Source organism: Stegodyphus dumicola, chromosome 11, assembly GCF_044657685.1.
Source record: "Stegodyphus dumicola isolate Sdum_Otavi_A_Nest chromosome 11, ASM4465768v1".
Lineage (NCBI taxonomy): Eukaryota > Metazoa > Arthropoda > Arachnida > Araneae > Eresidae > Stegodyphus > Stegodyphus dumicola.
In genome coordinates, this window is record NC_140778.1 from 92,122,341 (window position 1) to 92,148,504 (window position 26,164).

The 26,164-nt window shown below is 33.5% G+C and overlaps 1 protein-coding gene across 1 annotated transcript in view; it reads left to right on the forward strand.

Annotated features, from left to right (window-relative positions):
* The window catches only part of LOC118192020 (organic cation transporter protein-like), a 99,085-nt gene that overhangs the window by 9,817 nt on the left and 63,104 nt on the right, over positions 1-26,164 (forward strand). The gene's annotated exons all lie outside the window — the stretch shown is intronic.

The following is a 26,164-nucleotide window of genomic DNA, read 5'->3' on the forward strand; positions in this document are numbered from 1 at the left end:
GAATTCTATGGCTTAAGTGCGAAGAACATGATATTTAACAAGTAAAGATAATACACGCAACGTTAAAACGACGCCCATCTGGGCGTAATGTAAAAGCTGAAAGCTTTCAGACTTTTTTTAATAGTTATTTTTTTATTATTATCAACTCTTTTTTGTGTTTACTCTATTTATTAAATATCACGTTTTTGGTGCTTACATCACCTAAAATTCCCTTCAGCAGCAAAATCATAAAACAGTTAAAAACAGCGTATCTTTAGAATTTCCGACAGACAGTCAGTTTCGCGCGCTGGAGATAAAACTGCTTGATTCCATAGAGTGTTGCCACTGCTCGTGCTGAAATCTTTGAGTTTGTTAATCAAAAATTCGTTAACGTTTTACAAAATATGAAAAAGTAATAAAACAAATTCGATATTCGGCTTCCAGGTGCTCTTGTTTGGATGGAGGTCTACGTCATTCAGAACACGATATCTCTACATATAATTGTTTTTTCACAATGCTAGAAATATACATACATTTATGCAGATTCTTCGTTATTTAATTTCTTTAAATGTAATACAGGGCGCTAATATTTTGTCGTAACTATTTGAAAAGTGTTACAACGCACTTAAAGGTTTAGACAAAATGCCGTTTCGAGACTAATAATATCCCATTCGGGAATAGAGTCCCTTTTGGGTTAAAAATTTACTGAAATGATGACATTATGTAAATAATTTTATAACGTACAGCTGCTTCGTAATCATCAAATACGTTGCACGTGAAAAATATGACTACTGTGTTTGCCAAATCTGATGATTTGGCTTATATTTCATCATCATTCCTGTTGTTGCGAGTGTATGGGTTTGTAACAGATTGAAAGCACAAGTCCAATAAAAGGTTAATAAAATTTATTCATATCAAAAGAAATATAACAGGACGTTGGAATTTTTCTCAGAAATATTTGTACTAGAGTTCACAGTATCACGCTGTAATAGTCAGTAGTTATACATTAAACTACTAAAAACTTTAAATAGAACGCAAAGCATAGTACACAAAAAGCTCATCCGATCAACAACAGCAACTAACTGAACAGCAGAACTAACTCGTAAAATTTATCACGCGCTGCATAGCACGAGGAAATAAAACAATTTTAATTATATTTCTACTAAAATTAGCTGTTTGAATACTAAATTATTAAAAACATGTTTAATCTGTCACAATATTTTCAGAGAAAGTGTTCATATTTTTATTCCAAAGAGGCTTTGTGTCTGAAGGACTATTGTTTTCGTTTTGAAATTTTGCGTTGCTTCGCTATAAACGTCCGTTTCACTTTCCAAACTGTTGCCTACATAGAGCCTTCGAATTTTGAATGACGTCATCCTCCTACGTATATGGGCATGGGGAAGCCCAAATTGGAAATTTCGAATTTGTTTTATTATCGATTTCCTATTTTGTAAAATTTTACCGAATTTTTGATTAACAAACTCAAGGACTTCAAAGCGAGCCATGGCAACGCTGTACAGAAAAAAAAAACATTTTCATTTCCACAGCGCGAGACTCTGTATCGGAAATTCTAAAGATATGCTCAATTTAAAACTATTTTGCGATATTGCTGTTGAGCTGATTTTAATAGTTTAAGAGCGAAGAACGTGATATTTAATAACTAAATGTAACATGCAAAATGTTAAAAAAAAGTGCCCCTTTGGACGTATTTTAAAATCTGAAACCTTTCAGTTTTTTTTTTTTTTTTTAATTATTATTATTATTTTTTTTTCTTTCATAATAATACTTACATCTAACTTTGATTCAAACGACTCAGGCCCACCAGCGTCCGAGCGGTAAAGCAGCTGAACACTGGTAGTTCAGCATGGGCTCGATTCCAAACGAACAAGCTTGCATTTGCACTTCCATGGTTATCCTCATGTGTAATGTGTACACTAGCCAATTTTCCTTAGAAAGGACTTCCTTCCTTCCTTAGGCAGATAGCCCTCGAATACTTTGCCATAATTATGTAAACCAAAACAAGCCTATCAGATCTCTCATGGCAAGTAGGAGTGACAGTTTCTGATGACGTCACCGATCTTCCTTCAAAACTTTAGATTTCTTGAGCACGGGCTCCGGGGCGCATGAACACATATACCTTAGACAGATGGTGAAGTTGTGGCAGGACCTCACTGATGTTTAGACCCCAAACAAACTTAGTACTCATTTTACCGACCTACTCAATGAATGAAAAGCTGAGTCGACCTGGCTTAGCCCGTGGATCGAACCCCAGTCCTGTGGTGATGCTGCGTGACGTGCTAGCCACCAGACTTATATTATTTTGAACGATGTGAATTACATTTGAATCAAAACTTTTATGTCACACCTAATTATAAATATGTGCTAAATAATTCATTAAATAAAACAGAATTGCATAACTTTATCATAATATAGTACCACTTTTAAACTTTGCATTTTATGAGAATTTGCTGGTGAAATACTGGAGACAAAAACTGTGCTTACAAGAGATGAGGAATTTTACCCAGAAAATGCAAAATTGAAAATTTTGGGTGCTTGTTACCAAAACAAATTAACAGTCACAATAAGATTAGTGTATGTCAATTAGTAGTTTCCATCATAAATCTCAAATACCAATCAAACATGTATTCAATTATTAGACTGCTAAGAATTCACATTTGTAATATTCCTCGCAAATGAAAACTGTGATTTCAATTATTTTAATAATGGTTTATATCGTGATAAATAACTTGAATAGAAACTATGATTCAGTTAACGATGAATTATTCCTTTTCCTTTTTTTTTTTCGTGCTAAATAATAATGTTAAGGAAATTAGGTAATTTTATTGTCATTTGTGGTGGAAACAAGAGATGATTTAATATTATAAATCTCATTATCTACTCATGCATTAATAAATAATGATTTTGAAAGGTACGTATTGCTTTTGGTTTTCCTCCGTTTCTATGTGAGGGGAGAATATTGTCATTAATGATTTTTTACAAAAAACGAAACATACCAAGCAAGATATATTGAATAAGTTATACTGTTTTTCAAATAGAAGCACTTCTTCTTCATTTCCTTTATTCCTGCTAATAACGAAAAGCATTGATTGATGTAGATGTATAAATGCAGTCTTTTCTACTATTTTGCATCATTCTATCGGTTATGTCCCATTTCAGGCTTTCCCATTTGAGATTTTTTTCAAATGGTGCCATTTCAGCCTCTTTTGATTGAGCAGTTAAGAACAAGTTACATTTTAATATTTTCATTTAAGAACGGAAATAACGAGAATAACAATGCATTTAAAGATTGGCAGTGCTATTTTTATTTCATATTTAGTAAAAGTAACATATTTTTTATTAACAAACTCTACGATTTGAAAACGAGCAACGGCAACACTTTTCGAAATAAAGCAGATTTTTATCTCGAGCTAGTAAGACTGTTGCCTCTCAAAATATTGAGGGCTAAAATGAGCGTTTGCAGAGTTTTTAATTAATATCTGGGCTAATTAAAGTTGTGCGAAGATGAAAATGTTCGAAATGGCTTCTCGTGAATTTTAGGAATCCGGGGCAACCTCTCTCGAAGCTGAACTTCCCGCCGTTCCGGAAGAGAGAATGCCACATAGAAACAGACAGACGATTTTAATAATATAGATGGCAAACGATTTCGTTCAATGCTGTAACACACACACGCGCATAAAAGAAAAGAAACAAAGCTCTAAATACTATAATTTGAATTTAATTTTACGAATGTTACGGTTCGATGACGAAAACAAAGATTTGAACTTAATTTATATGGTTGCTGACATTGCACCCGTATAGCTTAATTCAGACATTTTTATGTCACTTCCAGAATTAAGGACTTAATCCGTGGATTAAAAATCAAAAAAGAATATGACTGGCTTTTAGGAACGTCCAGTATTCCCATTTTAAAATTTTAATCACTGTTTTTGGATCGATGGCAAACCGTTTTATTGCCAGTTACTTTAGTTAAGTACTTGTCCGACATATTTTCTCTTGAAAATAAATGTCATTGCCATCTTTGTACGAATTCTGCCTCAAGCTTCGTATGGTTGACTAACTGGAACTTATTTACCTACGGTCAACTTATTAATACTCGAAATTATAAATCAGCAGAAAAATTTCGAATCACTTGCAAAAAACATTACACCAACTAATACACGCATAATTCGTTTATTAAAAATGTTTCATTCATTGGTATGCAAAACATCAACATATTCTAGCAATTTTGAAAAAAAAAATAAAAGAGATATCTGGAATATGAGTAAAATGAATTAGTAAAATATTTTAAATAAATATTAAAATTACTATGGAAAAGAGTTAATTTCCTCTTTCAATAACTTCAGTTAAAAATATCTGATATATTGAACTAAAATTTCAAATAAAATTTCTGTAGCGAAAATAGTTGTGGCCAAGCGATCGCTTAACACTGATAGTTTGACCTGGATTCGATTCCAGGTAAATGGCCTGGCTGCAGGGACGTTTTCGTGGATTTCCCCGTGTCTAATCCGGATACCCCTTAGAAAGCCCTCCACGAAGGCATCTATCCTCTTAAGCAGAGTATTTTGGCGTAATCAAACAAACCCAACTAAACGATCTGTAGCGAGAATACACTATCCATGAATTAGAAGGTTTTTAATTTATTACAGTAATTATGTTAACAGTAACAAAAAAAGCCAGTGTTCTTTTTAAATCAGTCCGTTAGTTGTAGCTGCTATGATTTTAAAGATAAATCAAAATGTTTATGACAGGGATTCGCATCTGTTTTTGCTCCCTGCACCCCTTTTACCATTTTTAGCAGCTCATACCTCTCCCTCCTTTTCAAAACTCGAAAAACACAGATGCATTTATTTAGACTTAGATTATTTTAACTTGTTTAATAAATTAAACAAAAAATAGAGAAAATATTGATTAATAGCAAAATTTGAATAAAGGCAATTTTTTATACTCATAAACTAAAATACTTTTTTTTTAAATGACAGATTGTGAACAATTTACAAATATAACCCAGTCCATTAAATCTATACAAGACCGGATGTGATGGTCTCTTTAATATGGAGGCACCTAATAGGAGGGCCACCATCGCCTTTCCTATGAAGGGGACGGATAGTTCACCCATGCCTTCTCCGGGCATTCGAACCCAGGTCCTTCGGCATCGCAGTCAGCTTCCCTGACCACTATACCGACTGGGCAGCTAAACTAAAATACTTAGTAGTTAAAGAAAAGATTGAGCTTTTTCTCATGAATTTTTACCCCGGGGGGGGGGGAATTCCTCCCTGGTAGTTTCCGTGGGTAAGAACACCTGGTTTCTACGGTGTAGACTGGCAACGGATTTCAGAATCATCACAGTGCCAGACTGAATAGATGATTAATGTAAAAATCGACAAACGATTTACCCAAATCATCACCATCATGACTCTCAGCATCACGCTTAACGTCATGTACACTGATGAAATCGAACTTAAGTATTTGTTTATACAAATATTCGAAAAACGTTAAATAAAATGCAACAATAATATTATTGTATAAATGGGAAAATGAAACTACCTTTGTAGAAACATTAGGCATTTTTGAAAGCAAAAGGCGGGAGAAATACCTTATATACTTCCCTTTTTAAAGGGCGACTGGGGATTAGAGGAAATACCCAAATCCCGTTGGTAGAGAATCATCATCTACCACCTTTTTAAGTTCAGGCGCCAGTGTAGAGACATTAAGTATTTTTTGAAAGCAGGACGTATGAAAAATGAGCAATACCCTCGCCGGGACTCGAACCACGGACCTCGCGAATACGCGCCGAGTGTACTTACCACTACACCACGAAGGAATGCTAAGAAGGCGGGAAAAATAACTTATACCTTTTTAATTTTCTTATTTTAATGAAAAGTTAGTATTACCAAATCAAGACTGCTTTCTGAGAGTGATACGTTATTCTACTTTACACGAAATTTCTATGCATTCCATTCCAATTTTTCTTTTGAAATATAAAATATTATTTTCTCTTTATTAAAACTGTTCCCGTAAATAATAAATAGTACAGGGGAGCAACTGGAGTTAGCATCTTTCACCGGGCGCAGCATCCAGGGGGCGCCAAATTGATGTTAAGGAATTTTAGAATGAAATGTTTTCCATTCTTGGCAAATAGGAGGGGGGCGTGAAATCTCAAATTGCCCCAAGGCGCTGGAAGCCTAGCTACAGCTCTGAAGCGGTAGCAGCTGAAAATTAAAAGAATGAAAATATAACGTTGATTTTTGTTCTTTGACTTCTGAATTAATACTTGTTCGGCGTGTTATTGTATCTTAATGAAATAATTAGTTAAAAGTGGTATGTTAAACTTAGGAGAAACTTAATTAAATACCTTATATACTCGTTATATACTCGTATATTGTTTGACTTCTGAATTAGGAGAAACTTGTTTTTGAACATAAACCGTTTAGTTAGTTTTATTTATCTTGAACTGAGATCTAGAGAGGAGGTCAAACTAAAACATTTGAAACTGAAATAAGATCAACCTACTAAACTTGTAATCCATAGAACGACCCACTGATCAATCGATTAAGTTTTTGGTTGACTGAGGACGGGGACAGCGTTGTTTTCGTTGTTTTATGGTTTATCACTCTTTCCCTTTCTATTATAATTCCGCCACTCTTGAAACTATAAACAAGATTCATGGACTTCTCATAAATTACAACGAAAATCAAGGTTCATAAATAAGTTATTTAAGGACTTGAAAATTCGTATAGCTAAATTCTATCACGTTGCTTGTTGTTAAAGGCTGTTAACAACTGAAACGGCAAATTCGTAAATAACGAGAGCTATTCTTCAGTCTCCATTTAGATGTGCTGCGAATTTGTTTGCATGCATACATTTTCTTTGTAACAATAGAGAATTTGTGAAATGCGTTAAGCATGCAGTATTTCTTCATTAGAACTCGGAGCAGCTGCAATAACTATAAGCCCATGCATGTTTTGAAAGAAAGTGGTGGTGATCTGGTGTATTGAGAATACGGCAAAGCACACTAGGACTATCTGCCTAAGGCGAGGGATGCCTTCGTGGAGGACTTTCTAAGGGAAACTGGCTCGTATACACGTTACACATCAAGAAAACCACGAAAACGCCCATGCAGCCAGCGCGTTCGCGGGTTTCCAACCTCGGACCGAACTACCAGTGTTTAGCAATTTTACCGCTTGGCCGCTGGTGGGCTAAAAGAAAGTGGAATGTTGCTTAATAACAAAATCGAATATGTGGATGGAAATACAAACGCATGCGCGTTTACAGAAAGCACAAAACTTCCCAGTGTGCTGTAAATTCGCTTGTAAGTGCACATTTTCTTGGTAACAATATAAAAATATGCGTAATGTGTTAACTATGCAGTATTTTTTCGTCATAATTCAGGACAGCTGCAAGAAATATACACCCATGAGTATTTTAAAAGAAGTGAAATGTCGCTGAATGAGAAAACTCAATATGTGCATAGAATCATAAAACCCATAATCGTAAACATTTAAAAAGAAAGCTTAATATTTTCCAGTGTGCTGTAAATTCGTTTGCGAGTGCAACATTTTTTGTAACAATATAAAATTTGTGAAATGCGTTAGCAATGCACTATTTCTTCGTTTTTACTCAGGATAGTTGCAAGAACTATAAACCCAGGCGTGTTTTAAAGAACGTCGATTGGATTGGATTATTAAATTATGGCAAAGCACACGAGGGCTATCTGACTGAGGGATGCCTTCGTGGAGGACTTTCTAAGAGAAACTGACTCGTATACACGTTACACATGGGGAAAACCACGAAAACGCGCATACAGACAGCCCGTTCGCGGGATTCGAACTTCGAACTGAATAAACAGTGTTCAGCGTCTTTACAGCTCAGCCGCAGGTGGGCTTAAAGAACGTGGAATGTTGCTTAATGCCAAATCGAATATGTGCGTAGAATTATAAAGGCATGCCCGTTTATAGAAAGCATAAAATTTTTCAGTGTGCTATAAATTCGTTTGCAAGTGCACATTTAATGATTCCCAGCGGTTTGGGTTGCGAATTTGTACACAAAATATTGTTTTAAAGTTTAACTAAGAAAAGTCTGTAGTCCAGGAACGAATTAATCCATTTTACATTACGACTTTTGTATTTAGCTTGCTATTTTTAGAGAATTATAATTAAAATTGTTTTATTTTGCGGTACAATGAAGCACGAGATATATTGTAAGAGAAAGCTACGCAGAAAAAGTAAAAATAATAAGAAGCATGTGCATTTAACATTGAATAACTGGATATCTCTTTTATTCGTACTGAAATTGAATAAATGTAATTGACTACTGTGTTAGCTGTAACCGTAAATCCATCCTCTTGTTGGTTTCCAGAAATCTCGAAAAGCAAGTAAATTACCAGCTCTCTCTCTCGCGACCCATTGAAAGCTTTAAAAAGCAGGACAGAAACATCTCAGCTCAGTTGTTCATAGTTAGCTTCTGTTATTATTGTTGATCGGATTAACTTTCTCTGCGCTGTGGATTGCGTTCTATTTAAAATTTTAGTAGTTTAAAGTATAGCTACTGTTTATATTGGGTGATATTGTGATACTGCACGCATATCTCTGAAAAAAAAATCCAGCGTTCTGTTATACTTTATTTGATAAGAATAAATTTTATTAACCTTTTACATTAATGTGTACATTCCATCAATTACGAACCCGTATGGAGGCTACAATATTAATTATTGTGCAGAAAACTGCTTTAGTTTACACACATTTCGGCAAACATCGGGTACAAATTAAGTTCGTGTTCGAGATTTCAAACTATATACATACACCAACTAGACTACTACGCAGCTCAACCAGCATATGAACCGACCAAAACCTGAAATATACAATAAGTTTTCTCTCTTTTCCTTCGTGATTATTCACAACTTCCAGCTTTATTCAATCAAAAAGTAAAAGAAAAAGAAAACATTAGCAATTACGTATTATAGCAACCATCTTGGTAGAAAACGCCAAATTTTGAAAATTCGCCAAACTTTGGCGACATGCCTATAACAGTTTTTCCCTTTTAGCAAGTAACATCGCCATTTCCGATCGCGTTCTTTTCACTTTTAACAAGTAGCATCGCCATTTTTGAATGCTATCTTTTCAAGTTTGAAAGGTAACGTTGCTCGTTTCAGATGCGTTATTTTCACTTTTAACAATTAACATCGCAATTTTTGAATGTGTCCTTTTCGCTTTTAAAAAGTAACATCGTCATTTTCGAATGCTTCCTTCTTACTTTTAACAAGTAACATCCCCATTTTCGAATGCGTTCTTTTCACTTTTAACAAGTAACATCGCCATTTTCGAATGCGTTCTTTTGTCTTATGACAAGTTTTAATCGTTTTAAAGGACAAATCATCATATTTTTGTCTTAACTTTAAAACATGCATCTTGGGATTTCCAGTAGAAGCAATCGCCAAGAGGTTCCTGCAGGGATAGATTGATTTTCAGTATAAAAGCTTAATTAAAATGTAAAATATGTATACGTAATAATTGTCTCACAAAAGTGATGGGACACTTGTGCTTTACGGAAGAAACTGTAGTAAAATTAATTAAAAAAACATGTAAAAATTTTCTGTGGGTGTCCTTCATACTTAAATTTAGTAACAATTATTACATAACATACATTTTCTCAAAATATTAAAATAGTAATTTAATAAAAATGCAATTGTTTAGAACGGAGCAAAAAATGGCTCACATAAGTGATGGGACACTTACTTTTCCATCAAATATTTATCCAAAAATTTTACTTCTTAAAATGTTTTAATATTTTGTTGGATTTCCTTTTACTTTTAAAACATCATTTAATCTTCTTGGGATGGATACGACTATTTTTTTTTTTTTTTTTTTTTTTTTTTGTGATTTCTGGAGTGATTTTACCCCATTCTTCTTGAAGCAATGATTTTAATTGTTGTTTTGAAGAAATGGTGTGTTTGCGAATTCTTGATTCCAATTCTTGCCAAATATTCTCTATGGGATTTAAGTTTGGAGATTGTGGTGGTGTTTTTATTATTTCAAGACAGTTATACAGCAGCCAGAGTCATGTTCAAAGCAGAGTGCTTTGGTAGAATTTAAAATCGTTATAAAGGATCAATTTTCGTGCTGAAGATTTCAAATTTTGATTTAAAATGTCAATATACTTGTACTGATCCATTATACTTTCAATAAAAACAAGATTACCAACTCCAGCGGACGACATACACCCCCGTACCATAACTCCTCCTGCACCATGTTTTACTGTTAGCACCAAGTTCTGTTTACTTCTTTCCTGGGTTTTCTCTACACCAAGATTCTACCGTCAGAATCAAATATATTAAATTTACTCTCATCAGCAAATATAACTTCATTCCAGTAATCAGAGTTCTTATTTATGTTGGATTTTGCGAAAGCCGGTCTGAGTTTTCTATTCTTTTCACTTACAAAGAATTTTTTCCTGGCTGCTCTACCGTGATATCCAGCAGATCGAATTACTCTTCTAATAGTCTAAGGATTAACAATTACTCCATATAATGCTTGTAAATCAGCAGCAACTTTAGGAGCACTCATTCTTGGATTTTTTTAAATATTTTGAACAATAATTCGCTTTATTCCATTGGATAGCTTTGATGGTCGGCCAGGTCTTCTTTTATCCTGAATCACATGATTCTTTTTATATCGTTTAATGATATTGAAAACTGTTTAATGACTCATGTTAACTGTTTCAGCAGTTTCTCTAATAGATTTTCCACGTTCAATATGCAAATTAATAATTAATTTTCGAATTTCAGGCAAAGTTTCTTTTCGTTTAGCATTCATGGCTGCACAGAGTTAAAAAACGCAAAAATTCCAAACCAAACTGGAGATAAAGACTGCAAACGATTTTATAAATTATTGCCAATTGCTTTTGAGTAAAAATAAAAACCCCAAAAAATATTTTTATTGTAGTACGTAGTAGTATCTAATGGTCTCCCATCACTTATGTGAGCCATTTTTTGCTCTGTTCCAAACAATTGTATTTTTATTAAATTATTATTTTAATATTTTGAGAAAATGTATGTTATGTTATAATTTTTACTAAATTTAAGTATGAAACACACCCACAAAAAATTTTTACATGTATTTTTAATGAATTTTATTACAGTTTCTTTTTGTAAAGCACAAGTGTCCCATCACTTTTGTGAGACACTATATATGTATGCATATAGGAAGTTTTTTCCAATTATTAATCACCAGTTTCTTTCTATAATATAAAACGCCACACTGTGCCAGCATATAAATATCATATACTAATATGTAAGTAATCAAGTATTTCTCTGTCGTATTTAGATGAGGAATTAAAATAGAAACTAAACCTGTTTCGAGTCTGCATTTGGGCAAGCATCTGTTACAGGCTGGAAATATCTAATGTGGACTCCACATGACTTTCTTGTATATTAATTTACACAAACGTTTTGCTGCACTTCATTTAAAATCATTTTCTCGAATTTCACTAGATATATATTTATCACTTAATCAGTTCAGTTCTCACATCTCAGCAACGCAAAAATATACAAAAACTTAAAAAAATCTTCACTAAAAACTGTAAAATACAGGAAAACCTAAAACACCAAATGCAGCCGTAAAAAACGTTCAAAAGGCAATTTTTTCAGTTAAAATTAAAATTCCCTCGCAAAAAAAAGGGGGGAGAAGGCAAGTCGGTAAAAGGCAGAAGGACAAAATTTTGGTGCACAAACCTGAAATTTTAGTTTTGGTCCCACTGGGCGAAAAGAACACTGAAGTTGGTGCGCCAATTGACTTAATTCACTACTCTATAAGTTTTTAAGGTGTGGTGTATTCAATTATGGCAAAGCCCACTAGGACTATCTGCCTAAGGGGGAGGGATGCCTTCGTGGAGGGCTTTCAAAGCCAACAAATTTTTAAGAGTTTCAAATGTAAACAAATATTGGCCTCGTCAGACCTAGCGTCACTTTGATAATTCTACAACTATTGCATACAGATTAACTAAAGGTATAAAAAATTTAACCAGAACATAAGAAAAACACAATCCAATCAGATTTAAAGCAAACAATTTACCAAAATAAGAATAAAAGTTCACCAAGAAGGGTAACGAAGTGGGAATATATATATATATATATATGTGTGTGTGTGTGTGTGTGTGTGTGTATGTTTCTGGCGGCCGATTGCAACGGAAAAGGGAGATGCATAACAATATATTATAGCAATCCCATATACAAAATTTAAACGTTCTACGACTATTAGTTTTTAAATAATGCGAGGTACATCCATACCTATGTGCGTATAGACGTGAGGGGAAAAAAATATCTTATAAATGCACTTTACAATCCGTTTCGGAAAAAGAATGAGTCCTTTATTCTGCCCATACATACAGATGTCACTGAAAAAAATGGTTCAAATGGATTCCATAGAAGTCAAAATGGATATTTTCGTGAAATATGATGCTCGAAATTTCCCGCGATTATAATACTTCTTACAAGGAAGTAAAAATACACTAGCATAAACGTAGAAAGAAGTAAAAGACTTCTTTTTGAAGCATCGGGAATAAACGAGAGTGGAAATAATTTAAATAATAAAAATTCTGAACATTATTGAGAAATGGTATTCTTTCATGAAAAGGCATTTCTAAAACTAGTTCTATTAACAAAAATACTTCAGTCATTTAAAGTAAAGAATACACTACCAGCTGTAATTGTTTTAAATCTCTTGACATGATTCATTTATTTCGAATTTTTGTGATGATGTAGGGTTTATATTTATTTTAACTAACATTTATTTTAAGCTATCTGTCCTGTCAAGCCTTTACTTTCCCCTAGAATTGCCAATGCCAGAGTATGTAAATTGTAGTAGAACGCGCAGTATATTCAAATTTTAGCAGAAGTAAGTTGAGTTTAAATAGAAGGGAAACGAGATTGTATGTGTGCTTCTTGAATCGCTAACGTGAAGGTTGCTAGGTAGAAATTTAAGAACCGCGCGTTTCGGCCAGTGCGCCTATCTCGGCAGTTCACTGAATATTTCAACTGCTTAATCAGTAAGCTTGCTGAATCTCAGCTGTATTTTAGAACGCGGTTAAGTTAGTTACGATTTTAGAGCCTCGTAGGTAGTGATCTAGTTGTTTATTCATCCTGTCATTAATTTTTAGTTTAACAGTTCTGTTTTTGTTAAACCGCCGGGTCGGCGTAGTTTGTGAGCGTCAAGTGAACGCAGCTGTTATTTCTAAAGTGGAATAAAAAGGGATTTAAACATTTCTTACGAGTTTGTGTAATTTACAGTTCATAGCAGTCACTACCATAGTTGCTGACAAGTTGGGGCCACGCAACACTATAATGAAGAAAACAAAATCTTAAGTTTTAAATTATTAAATAGGTACCTTTTATGCGTTTGATAAAACATTATTTTCTTCGATTGATTTAAAATGTATTTGTAAATCACAACATGTTTCAGGCTTTGGTCGTAGTATTTATCGAACACTTAACCCTTTAACTACGAATTAAAAAAATTACTCAGTTTTCTATCCAAGTGAACAATATATGTTATAAATAAGGTAAATTTAACATTTGGGGGGTTTTGACAAACGGTTTTGAAGCCAAAAGCTGGAACACGTATATCCCAGCCATAGTTAATGTCCCACACGTATGTCCCAGCCATAGTTAATGTCCCACACGTATGTCCCAGACATAGTTAATGTCCCACACGTATGTCCCAGACATAGTTAATGTCCCACACGTATGTCTAAGCCATAGTTAATGTCCCACACGTATGCCCCACACGTAGTGTAATACATATGTCCCACATGTAGCGATCGACTTACTATAAGCACATCTATTATTCTGAAAAATTTTATTATATGAAATAGATTTTACATCGTGTGGTAAAACATTCTTTGTATAACCCAGCATTATACATTGAGCAACTCATATCTGACCTTTTCTCTATGTTCATTTGTGTATAATCAGCACTTGAAAGATGATCCCCAACATTCAGGAAATTCTAAAAACTTTTTTAACTTTTAGTGTGACATATATTTCGCTTTAGTAGTCAAAGGGTTAAAGGAGATAAAGTTTCCTTTTTTGTTGCTTCAAACGCGAAGCATATGCATTATAGAATGCTTCCAATATACCATGTTCTTCTGCGAGTTAGTATGTTACAAAAGTACATTAGTGAAAACACGCGCTATAACGAACATTAATTCACATTACGGAAAATGTTATAGCAGCAAAGTGAACCTTTCGTGAATAATTTCAAATAAGTTTTTAGCCCAAAGGGGACGTTAGACCCAAATGGGATATTAGTTTAGAAAAGGCATTTTGCATTGAAAGATTTCAATGTATTGCATTCACTTTTCAAATTGTTGCCACCAAATATTAGAGCCCTGTATTATATTTAAATAACTTAAATAATGAAGAATCTGTATGAATGTATGCGTGTTTCTCCCATTGTGAAAAGACAACAGTTCATAGAGCCATCAAATATAGAATAACGTGTAGTCCACCACACGAACATGGGCAGCCGGTAGCCCGAATTTTGAATTTACAATTTTATATTTCAGATTTTGTAAAAGTTTAATGAACTTTTGGAATTCCACGATTTCAAAGCGAGCAATGGCAACACTGTACGGAATAAAACATTTCTATCTCAACGTGCGAGTCTGTCTATCGGAAATTTTAAAGTGCAGGTGCTGTGCGGCTTAAGTATCTGTTTCTCGGCGGTAGTTTATTGGTTGCTTGCGTAACTGTACTAGCCAATGGGATGAAGTTGCCACGGCACAGTGCTGCCGTTTCAATTGAGACATAGATAATTTCCTGTAAAACTTGCTTTTGCTATGACCATCAATAAGTCTCAGGGTCAAACGCTTAAGCGTGATGGCATTTTTTTACCTGAGCCTGCATTTGGACACGGTCAACTTTATGTTGCCTGTTCAAGAGTTCGTGAAAGAACTCTAAATTAGACGTAAACAAACGTAAAATTAAAAACAATTTATGATCCTCTGCAAGACGAGCTTAGAAATGATGGAAAAATCTACACAAGAAATGTTGTGTACAAAGAGATCTCTGACATGTGAATTAACATTTTATTATTTAAATCACCTTTATTTATTTAGCGGTGGCTCTTAAGAAATGTACCGCCAGTGGTTTTCTTCATTGCACTCTACTTTAAACAATTAAGCAAGTAGAAGAGGAAAACCCCGTAGGGCAGTAAGCAAAGAGGCGTCCTTGCCGCCTACGCTGGATAATTCCGTTTAAATTAGCAGATACCTTTGCAGAAATCATTTTAATTACAATTTATAATATCTAGAATAGCGGTCATTTCGTATGACCGCCGGACTTTCTAATATATATATAAGGAAGATGTTATTTTCCGTATAGTGTTGCCATTGCTTGCTTTGAAATCGTTGAGTCTGTTAATCAAAAATTCATTAAAGGTTTACAAAATATGAAATACAGTAGGTGATCGGTTAACGAACATAATCCGTTCCAAGATTATATTCGCTATCCGAATTGTTCGTTAACCGATCACCAATTTACCATATATGTTAATGGAAATTCGATTAATTCGTTCTGGAGATCCTAAAAATTAAATTTAAAAAAAATGTCATGTAAAGTATAATTTCCTAGTAAGTTTATTTATTACAAATAGTAGATAATAAAACAAATTCGAAATTCGGGCAATCGTTTTTTTTCACAGTGCTCTCGCATACATACATTTACGCAGATTCTTCATTGTTTAATTTCTTTAATAATGCAAGGTGATAATATTTGGTGTCAACAATCAGAAAAGTGAAACGGACATTTATAATGAAACAACGCAAAATGCTGTTTCGAAACTAATAGGCTTCCTGGTATACCGCCCCTTTTATGCTAGTAAAGAAAAGAAAAGTCAAAAAGTACAAAAAGAAATGAACTAACTGCAAGTTGCATGTAAAAATTTTTAAGAAATAGGAAAAAATACAGCCTCGTCTTAAAGTATGTACTGATTACAACGTTTTTTAAAAGGAACTGATTTTGCATGCTGACGGAGTTTTTTTTAACAAAGAAATTATTTTCAAATACTTTGTAAGTATTCTCGCTATATTATTAGTTATATATTTATTTACTAACGGTGTGGAAACATAGTCAGATCTTTTTTATTGCTTGCGGCTGTCTCAACGTTAGTTATTGCATTTTGTCCACGCTTTTATCTCATTCATTTTATATGGCATTAGATCACGTTAGTGTTTTAAAAATGGTCTTACGTGCAATTGTGCATGTGTTCACTCTTTAACGGGCCTAGGCCTTTTATTTTTCAAAATTTATATTTTATGCAACTATTAGGGAAAAGTAGTTCGTTTATGACCCAAAATACTATTTTTTTAAATTCTGTTGTTGTGTTTATAATAGGGGTTGTAACATATATACCCTTGCTCGGTATATGCAATGACATTTTACTGATTTGTGCAAAAGAAAAAAATCATAATTACAAAAAATATCACAAATAAACATATATTTTTCATGAAAACTATTTATTCATGATTATTTATATATACGTATAGTTTATAATATAAAATTGATTATTAATATAAAATTCATAATATAAAATTGATGACAACATAAGATTGATTACAGAAATAAAGTATAGCCAAATGTACTACTTCCACTGAGTTTCAAGAAATAATTTAAGACATGGAGCTGCATACAGTGGTACATCACACGTTGAACATAATACTTTTGTACGTTTCTGATGTACTTTAGAGCTGCAATATTTAAACTTTCTGTAACTTTCTCCTCTGACTGGGTTGTGTGTGTTCAAAGGTTGCCATTGAACCATTGATCAGACATTAGTTGTTTGAACCATTGAACCATTGATCAAGCATTAGTTGTCCGGTCTCACTCAACTCTGTTTGAAACAAACGCATTTTGTTTTCCAAAATAAATATTTCAAGCAAACTGAGGGATTAGGCATGGGAAGTCCCCCTCAGTCCCATCCTGGCTGATATCTACATGCATTATTATGAATCAAAATTGTTTGAAACTTTAAACTTCCCGGTATGTTTCCGCTACGTAGACGATACTTTTACCCTATTTGAAAGTAATAAAGATGATTTAAATAAAGTTCTTTCAACAATGAATTCCATTGATCCTGTTATTCATTTCACTTTTGAACTTGAGACTTGCAATTTTCTTCCGTTTCTCGACATTTTGGTCACACGTAACACATCCAACTTCAGTACTACGGTTTACCGTAGACCTTCATCGGTTAGCCTTCCACCACACTTTAAATCATGTTATCCGACTAAACAAAAGTTAGTTTCCTTTTATTCCTATGTTTTCCGTGCTCTTCAAGTTTGCTCCTCCAAACTATCCCTTGATGAAGAACTAAATTATTTAAAAGCAACAGCTATTGACAGGGGCTTTTCACCCAACATTATTAATCAAGCAGTTAAAAACTTCTCATCTCAACACACCAAAAGGCACACTCTTGTTTTAGTAGATTATAAAAATTATGTTGCCATTCCCTTCTTTCCATCAATAAGCTATAAAGTTGCACGTATTTTGTAGAAATTTAACTTTCTGGTCTTTTATTCTCCCATCAATAAAATTCCGAGTTCCATACTCAAGGACCCCATTCCGGATATGAATTCCTGGGGTATTTACAGGATTTCTTGCCAGTGTAGTTTAATTTACATTGGCCAAACTAAGAGAGCCTTAAAATTTCGCGTTAAGGAACATGAAGCATATGTTAGAAAAAAGAAACACAGAAGTCTTCTGTTGCCCAACATTGTTGGTCCGAAAAATCCCACATTTATTTATTAAATATCACGTTCTTCGCACTTAAACCATAAAATTCATTTCAACAGTAATATCACAAAATACTTTTAAATTGAGCATATCTTTAGAATTTCCCGGAGATAAGAATGTTTTTTCTGTATAATGTTGCTATTGCTCACTTTGAAATCCTTGAGTTTATTAATCAAAAATTCATTAAAGTTTTACAAAATATGAAATCGATCATAAAACAAATTCCAAATTTCAAATTTGGTCTTCCACATGCCTATATTCATAGGAAGATTACGTCATTCAAAATTCGATGGCTCTATGTACCGTTGTTTTATCTCAATGGAAGAAATATACATACATTTATGCAGATTTTTCATTATTTAATTTCTTCCAATATAATGCAGGACTCTTAACATTTGGTGGCAACAGTTAAGTGAAACGGACATTTATAGTGAACCACCGCCAAATCGCAAAACGAAAACAATAGTCCTTCAGGGACAAAGCTCCTTTGGACTAAAAACTCTAAAAGCGCTCATTTCCGCTCTCATTTTTCCGAATGGCAACGGTGCCGCGCGTTGGAGATACAAATGCTTTATTTCGAAAAGCGCTGCTACTGCTCGCGTTCAAATCGTACAGTCTGTTAATCAAAAATTTCTTAGTTTTACAAAATCTATATATATATAAAGAAGGATGCATAAAGAAGGAAAGAATGATGTAGTATGTTTGTTTGTTTGTGTTATTGATTTCTGATCAATTATGATAAATTTTTTGCCACATTTAATAGACTATATGAAGTATTGGATGGAACTTGAGCTTTTACGACCATTTGATTAGAAAGACGAAAATCATTAAAAATTGCATGCCATTGTTGCTGCTATAATGAGAGATAATTAGCTTATTTTTGTATTGAAATTTTTTATGTGGGTTTCATATCGCATCAGAATGAAAAATGTACGACTATGAATCGTATTTTTTGCATCGTTATCAGAGAAGGATTGCAGCGGTATCGTTCTCTCTGTTGTTAGGCGCATTTACTCTAAACAATCGAATCTCAATTGAATGATGCCTTAACTCACATCGGATACTTCCACTAGTTAAATATAACGTTGAAAGTAAATTCAATGTTAGGAAGAGCTTCAATCTTTGCGTTTTTCTGTCTCAATGCCATACGACTGACGTAGTGCCGAGCGTGCAAGTCTGTAATCAGCGTCTCAAACGTGCAGAATGCTTAAGCATATAATGCAGTATTTTAAGCCACGCAAGCATTTGCTGTTATTGACATAAACTGTCTGTTGAAGATAAAAATCTTCGATTGATATCGCACATAAAAAGAAAGCATACCATGCATATTTCGGAATAAACATGCAAGATACTATCATGAGAAGGCCTGTAACTTTATCGCAGCCCGCATTTCAAAATATCTTTTGCAAATTTCCAGATTTTTCCTCGAACGTCAAATAAATTCCCGAAAATGTTATTTTCCCCCCTTACATTTAAAATTTTTATTGCAACCTAGTTTTTATGCTACTTGTCATTAGAATTTCTGTTAAAAGTACTCTGCAAAGTAATCTTGTTCGAGAATTCGACGATTGACTTACTATAATTTTTACTGGATTTATGGAAAATCAGAAAATGTCTTTCTCAAAGTTAAAATAGTGTTTCCTTCAGTTGCCTATCAATGTGGGAAAACAATTCCGATATCAAATAATCCTTTTTATAAGCTTTTTTTTTTTTTTTCCCCAGTGAAAACAGATTGTTGTCTACTTTGGGAGAAGAATAGCGAAAAAAAAATTACTGAAATATTTGAAGAAGATTGTGTTTTATCTATTTATTGTGACACATAAACCTTATTTAATAATTAAAATTTATATTTTAAATTACTAATTTAATAACTTAAATGATAATTCTGGAATGGATGAAGCATAATTTTATTCGCAATAATAAAAAAGGCGTTACACTTTGTTGTGGCGAAGCTTAGTTTCTCTAGATTGGCAACAAATCCACTATTCTACTCAGTTTCAAATGTAAACAAATATGGCTGCTATGGTAAAAAAAAATTAGCCGCACTTAAACAACTTTTGAAATGTTGATAATTCTACAACTATCACATGCAGGTTAACTAAAGTCATAAAAACCCCAACCGGAAGATAAGAACAATATAATTCAAGCATTTTTAAAGCAAAAAATGCGCAACTACTAATATATAAGAATGAAAAACTGAGCTCACGGAGCCGAGTAACAGAGTGGGTACATATGTATATAAGATGGCATATGAAAAGTTTTATTATATATTATTATGTATATAAATGTATAATATTTATGTATATAATTATTTATGTATATTTATGTATATAAATATTTATGTATAATTTTGGGGCTGTCGATTGCCACCAAAAAAGGGAGGTGCAGAACTGTATGCTATAGCAAACCTATATAATACAAAATTTCAACTCGTTTTTTGAGTTTCAACTCGTTCTGAGGCTACTCGTTTTTGAGTTATGGAAGATACATACGTACATACGTATAGACGCCACGAAAAAATCTCTTCTGGATCCATTTTAAATCAGTTTTATAACTCGTTTGAGGAAAAGAAGTCCTTTATTCTGTCCTTACGTACAGATGTCACGCAAAATCATCGATAAATTTCATCGATAGTGGTCGAAATGGAAATTTTCTTTGAAATATGGTAGCCAGAACTTTTCGTGATTAGAATACTTCCTTTACTTCGTACAAGGAAATAAAAATGCGTTTATCCTGTCCTGTACAGAAGAACGGTTACAAATGGCGCCCAAAAGAAATGTTAAGAATTTCTGTTTACAAAATGGCGCCCGAAGAAATGTTTAGGACTTTTATTTACAAAATGGAGTCCAACGAATCGATTAGAATTTCGGTTTACAAAATGGCTCCCAACCAAATGTCGAGAATTTCTGTTTTGCTTTAAAATGCCCTTATCCATGAATTTATGTTTTGATTGCTGGAGATCGGCTTAATCTCCTTTCAAATGTGGAATGTTGGTCAAAATAATTTTGGAACCCAAATGATGTAAAACTATCATGTCATACTGCTAGCCTATTGAATGGAAAGTGAACAACTTTCAAAAGAATAAAAAAGATAAGTTTCTTTTAAATTACTGTTTAATTTGAGTTTAAAATTATTTTTTAATTTATTATTTGTTATAAACTGCTTCTAAAAGCAAATGTAATCCGATTTATAGAAACTTACTGAAATCCGATTTATAGATTCTACATAAAGCAATAAACGAGCTTTCTTTAATTTTCTTTAACAAAACGATTACGATTTCAAAACGATTAAACTTTCTTTAACAAAACGATTACTTTTAAACTTTGGTTAATTTGTTTTAAAATATTAATGTGCATACTGCATTAAATTATGGTTCCCAGTAGTAAACTGAAGGAATATTTTAATAACGAAATTTTAAATAAATAAATTCGCCGAAGACATTCCAAGAGAAACTTTCCCAACAATGGCATGCTGATTACTAAAAGTTCGACAAAGCTGATTTACTAAGAGTCCTAAGCGAACAGCCTGGCTTCATAATTAGTTTTCCTTATGCATAACATCATTCGAACGAATCATTTTAGAAAGTCCTCCACGAAGACATCACACTCCTCAGGCAGATAACTCTGATGTGCTTTATCGTCTCCAATAATCTTACCTTTTGAGGACCACTGATCAGATATTTATTTTTTGCATGCTAACATAACATAGCAACTAGCCCATTCGATGGGGTCAGAATGCGTTCCAAACTCCTATTTTCTATCGGTCTTATTCACACGTCCAATGGTAGGCCATTTCGTCGTTTCTGTAAGCGAATGCATTTTCACTATTTCTACTCTTATACGAAAGCATTTCTTTCAAACTGTTCATCACATCCAGACGGTTTGGTAATTAGTATTCACATTATGTTAAAACCTTAACAACTTAATTCTGCATCATGTCCAGATAGTTTGGTGATTAGTCGTTATATTATTAAATTTTCGTTACATTATTAATTTTTCGTAGTCCTTAAAACGTCAGTATACATTACAGTCAAAAACTTTGAAGATTATTCTTTTCTACACTGTATTCTGGTGATTAGTCTTTACCGTCTGATTATGAATTATACCACTTTGTTAGTTAATCTTTACAGTACTGCATTCGGTGATCCCCGAATGCCTGGATGCGATGCGTAATCTAACTGTTAAATAATTAAACTATGCATCACATTCAGACACATTGGTGATTACTTTTTATTGCATTACGTCAATAACGTTTTTAGTCTGATAATGCATGGCACCCAAATTGTTTGTTTAGGGTTCACAGCATCACACTTTGGTGATTAGTCTCCACATCTGGTTATGAATCACATCCACATTGTTAATTAGTGTTTACAGCATTGCATTTAGTGATTCCAAAGTGTCTGAATGCAATGCGCAATCTGACTGTAACTAGTTAAATTACACATCACATCCAGGCAATTTAATGATTAGCTTTTATAGCATTACGGCAATACGTTTTTTGGTCTGATTATACATCATACTCAAATAGTTTGTTTAGGCTTTATAGCATCACACTCTGGTGATTTGTCTCTACCAGTATGATTATGAATCATATCCACTTTGTTAGTTAGTGTCAACAGCATTGCAATTAGTGATCCGAAAGTGTTTGCGTAATTTAACTGCTATCACATCCAGACACTTTAGTGATTACCTTTTATAGAATTACGGCAATAAAGTTATTTAGTCTGAATATGCATCACACCCAAATAGCTTGTTTAATCTTAACAGCATCACACTCTGGGATTAGTCTTTACTGTTGGACAGAGCATCACATCCAAACATTAGAGATTACTCTTTAAGATCTGCTTTCGCATCACATAAAAACACCTTTAAGTCTTAGCAGCATTACACTTTTGTTATTCGATATTATGCATCATACCTAGCCCCTTCGGTGGCTGATGACACCACATGACTTCCTTGTACGGAATATTAAATTATACGCATTTTTATTGCATTCCTTTTAAACTTACTGGATTGAATTAAATCTACTTGGCCGACAGCGCATAAACCAAAATAGAGTAAATGCATTCTTCAAAATTCACTCTAGTTATTTACCATAGCGATACTCTGGCGCTAGGTTCACTTAACAGTATTATATTTCGTTCACATTATAACTCAGAATGCACAAAATTTATATCATTTAAAGAATTATCTAATCGTTGCCACATGTTCTATTCAAATACTATAATAAAGCTAGAACGATGTATAAAATAAATTAAGCAAACAAAATGAAAAAGAAACAGTTTTTCACAGACGATTGAATATTTCTCATTCAATTAATTCAGTTCTAACTTCGCGACAAGGCAAAAATACATAAAAACTCAAAATATCTGTATTAAAAATTACGAAGCAAATCTTAAACACATAATTCCTCGAAAAAATTCCAGAAAGGATTAAGCATTATTTAATTGGCAATAATAAATGAAGGCTTTGATTTTGTTGTTGCGAAGCTACGTTTCTCTAGATTGGCAACAAATCCACTACTCTGCTGTTTCAGATGTAAACAATCAATGGCCTCCATAAGAAAAGGCTTAGCGGCACTTAAACAACTTTAAAATTGTTGATAACTCTAAAAATATTGCATACAGATTTACTAAAGGCATAAAAACCTTAACCGGAAGATAAAAACAGCATAATTCAGTCATTTTAAAGCAAAAAATGTACAATTTACAAACATATAAGAGTAAAGAAACTAAGATCACTGAGCCGGGTAACACAGTGGATATATATATAAATATATTTATATACTTTTGGCCCGGCCGATTGCAACCAAAATACGAGGTGCACATCTACATGTTATGGCAGTCCTATATACAAAATTTCAACGTTCTGAGGCTACTCGTTTTTGAGTTATGCGAGATACGTACGAACATACGTTCGTACAGAACGTATGTTCGTACAGACGCCACGAAAAATTCTCTTGAGAATGCATTTTAAAGCACTTTTATAATTTTTTTGGAGGCAAAGAGTCTTTTATTCTGTCCTTACGTACAGATATCATGCAAAAACGTCGTTAAATTGCATTCGATAGCGGTCAAAATGGATATTTTCGTTGAAATATGCTGCCTGAAACTTTTCGCGATTACAATACTTCCTTTTTACTTCGTACAAGGAAGTAAAAAAATTTCGGTTCAGTTCTGCTTCTTGTTTCGTTCTTCTTTTTGTGCAGGTTAGGAACAATCGCTAACTATTAAGAAAGCAATGCCGAAAGGGGTGAAAAGTACGTTTCTTGGTCAATTCGCAGGGTTATGCATCATTTCCAAGCAATTCGGTGATTAAACCTAGTTCGATATTGAATTTTTGCTTCCCTTCTATAAACCTTTAGCCACAAAAACGCGCTGCTAAATTCTAGATCGGGCTTTCTTCTAGAAGAAAATCATAGCGTCCCAACCAACATAGTAGTTAGTGACTCTGACTACCCAAGGGCGCGAGTTTGAATTCCTGAGATGGCATGTACGTTTTAAATGTATGGTATCTGTGCTGCATTGGGGCAGTTGTATAAATATGCGTACATAAACTAAATGTATAAATATGCGGCGGGCCAGAAGTTCTCACGAGAGGTTGATGGTAGGTTATGACCTTTTGCCCTCGTCTGTCCTGGGTGCTTATTTCAGAATTTTGGGCGGAACTGAGCGAAAGTCGGGTTACCACTTCTTCGGTGCTCAAGAATCTTGCCAACGACAGGAGCATTTGACTCCTTGTTAAGATGAATTTGTGCTGACTATTGTTAGGCAAGCGAGATTGTTAACAACAACAACAACAACGGAAAATCAATTAGTTTCAAATGTGTTTTGATACATAATTAAATTGAAAAATGATAGTTTCCAGAAAACATTATAAAAAATATCTTATTTTTATTTAAAATTTTATATGCTATTTATGTAAATTAATTTTAATATATTAAATATTCAGGAGAAATCCAAAACGCCAATCCACTTCCCTAAATTACACAAAATTCGAAGACCTGAGTTTCCGGAAAATTCCCGGATCCAGAAATAAACTACGATTTCTGGATTTGAAAAAGTCGCATCTCATAACTTTGTATAGAACTAGCGGTTACGTATTGTTATTTGGAGATACTCCCCAGTTGCCAAAAAGAAATGAAATCTGGTTCCTGTTAAACTTGGATTTCTTTCGAATGAACGTGTTTCGAACACATGTTTTGGGGAATTTCGAAGATTATGTTTAAGGATTAGCGCCTAATATCCTTTTAATACGCGATCTAATTACTATTTAGTTACGCAGTACGCTTTTAATTTCACTTTATAATTTCGTACTAATTTCAAATAATCCGCAGTGTATTAAGGTTTTATGAATTTATAATCGATCTAGTTTTCTGGTCTAAATCCAGTGATGGCGAACCGAAAAGCGAAGCAATTCGGTATCTATTCATTATTATACTGTAACATTAAGCAGACAAGTCCAGTTGTCCTAACAGTTCATACTCCTTGATAAGCAAGTTAAATCTAACCATTTTTAAATAACTAATTGCCAAGATTTTGATTTTTTAGCCCAAAGGGCGTTAGCCGAGGAGAGCTATTAATTTCGATTTGGCATTTTGCGTCAAATGACTACAAACTGCTTATCACTTTTCAAATTGCTGCCGCCAAATGTTAGAACGCTGCATTATATTTACATTTAAAGAAATTAAATAAAGAAGAATCTGCGAAAATGTATGCATGTTTCTCGCCTTGTGATAAAACAATTATTCTTACTATTATTTTTAGCCCAAAGAGCGCTAGCCCAGAAGAGCTAGTAATTTCGTTTTGGCATTTTATGTTGATTCACTTTTCAAGCTGTTGCCACCAAATATTAAAGTCCTGTATAATTAAATACTTTAAAGGAATTAAATACTTCACTATTTAATTCCTTTAAAGGAATTAAATAGTGAAGAATCTGCATAACTGTATGTATGTTTCTCGCATAAAACAACGGTGCCTAGACCCATCAAATTTTGAATAACGTAATCCTCCACCCGAATATGGGCATCAGGAAGCCTTAATTTGGAACTTGTTTTATTGTCTATTTCATATTTTGTGAAACTTCAACGAATTTTTGATTAACAAACTCAACAATTTCAAAGCGAGTAATGGCAACACTGTACGGGAAAAAAAAAATTCCATCTCGAGCGCGTGAGACCCTGTATCGAAAATTATAAAGATATGTTTATTTTAAATTATTTTGTGATATTCCTCTGAATTGAATTTTATGGTTTAAGTGAGACGAACATGATATTTCATAAATAAAGGTAACACGCAAAATGTTAAACAAAAACCGCTTTGGGAGTAATATAAAATCTGAAAGGTTTTTTTTTTTTTTCGCTGTAACCCAAAAAATAGAAAAT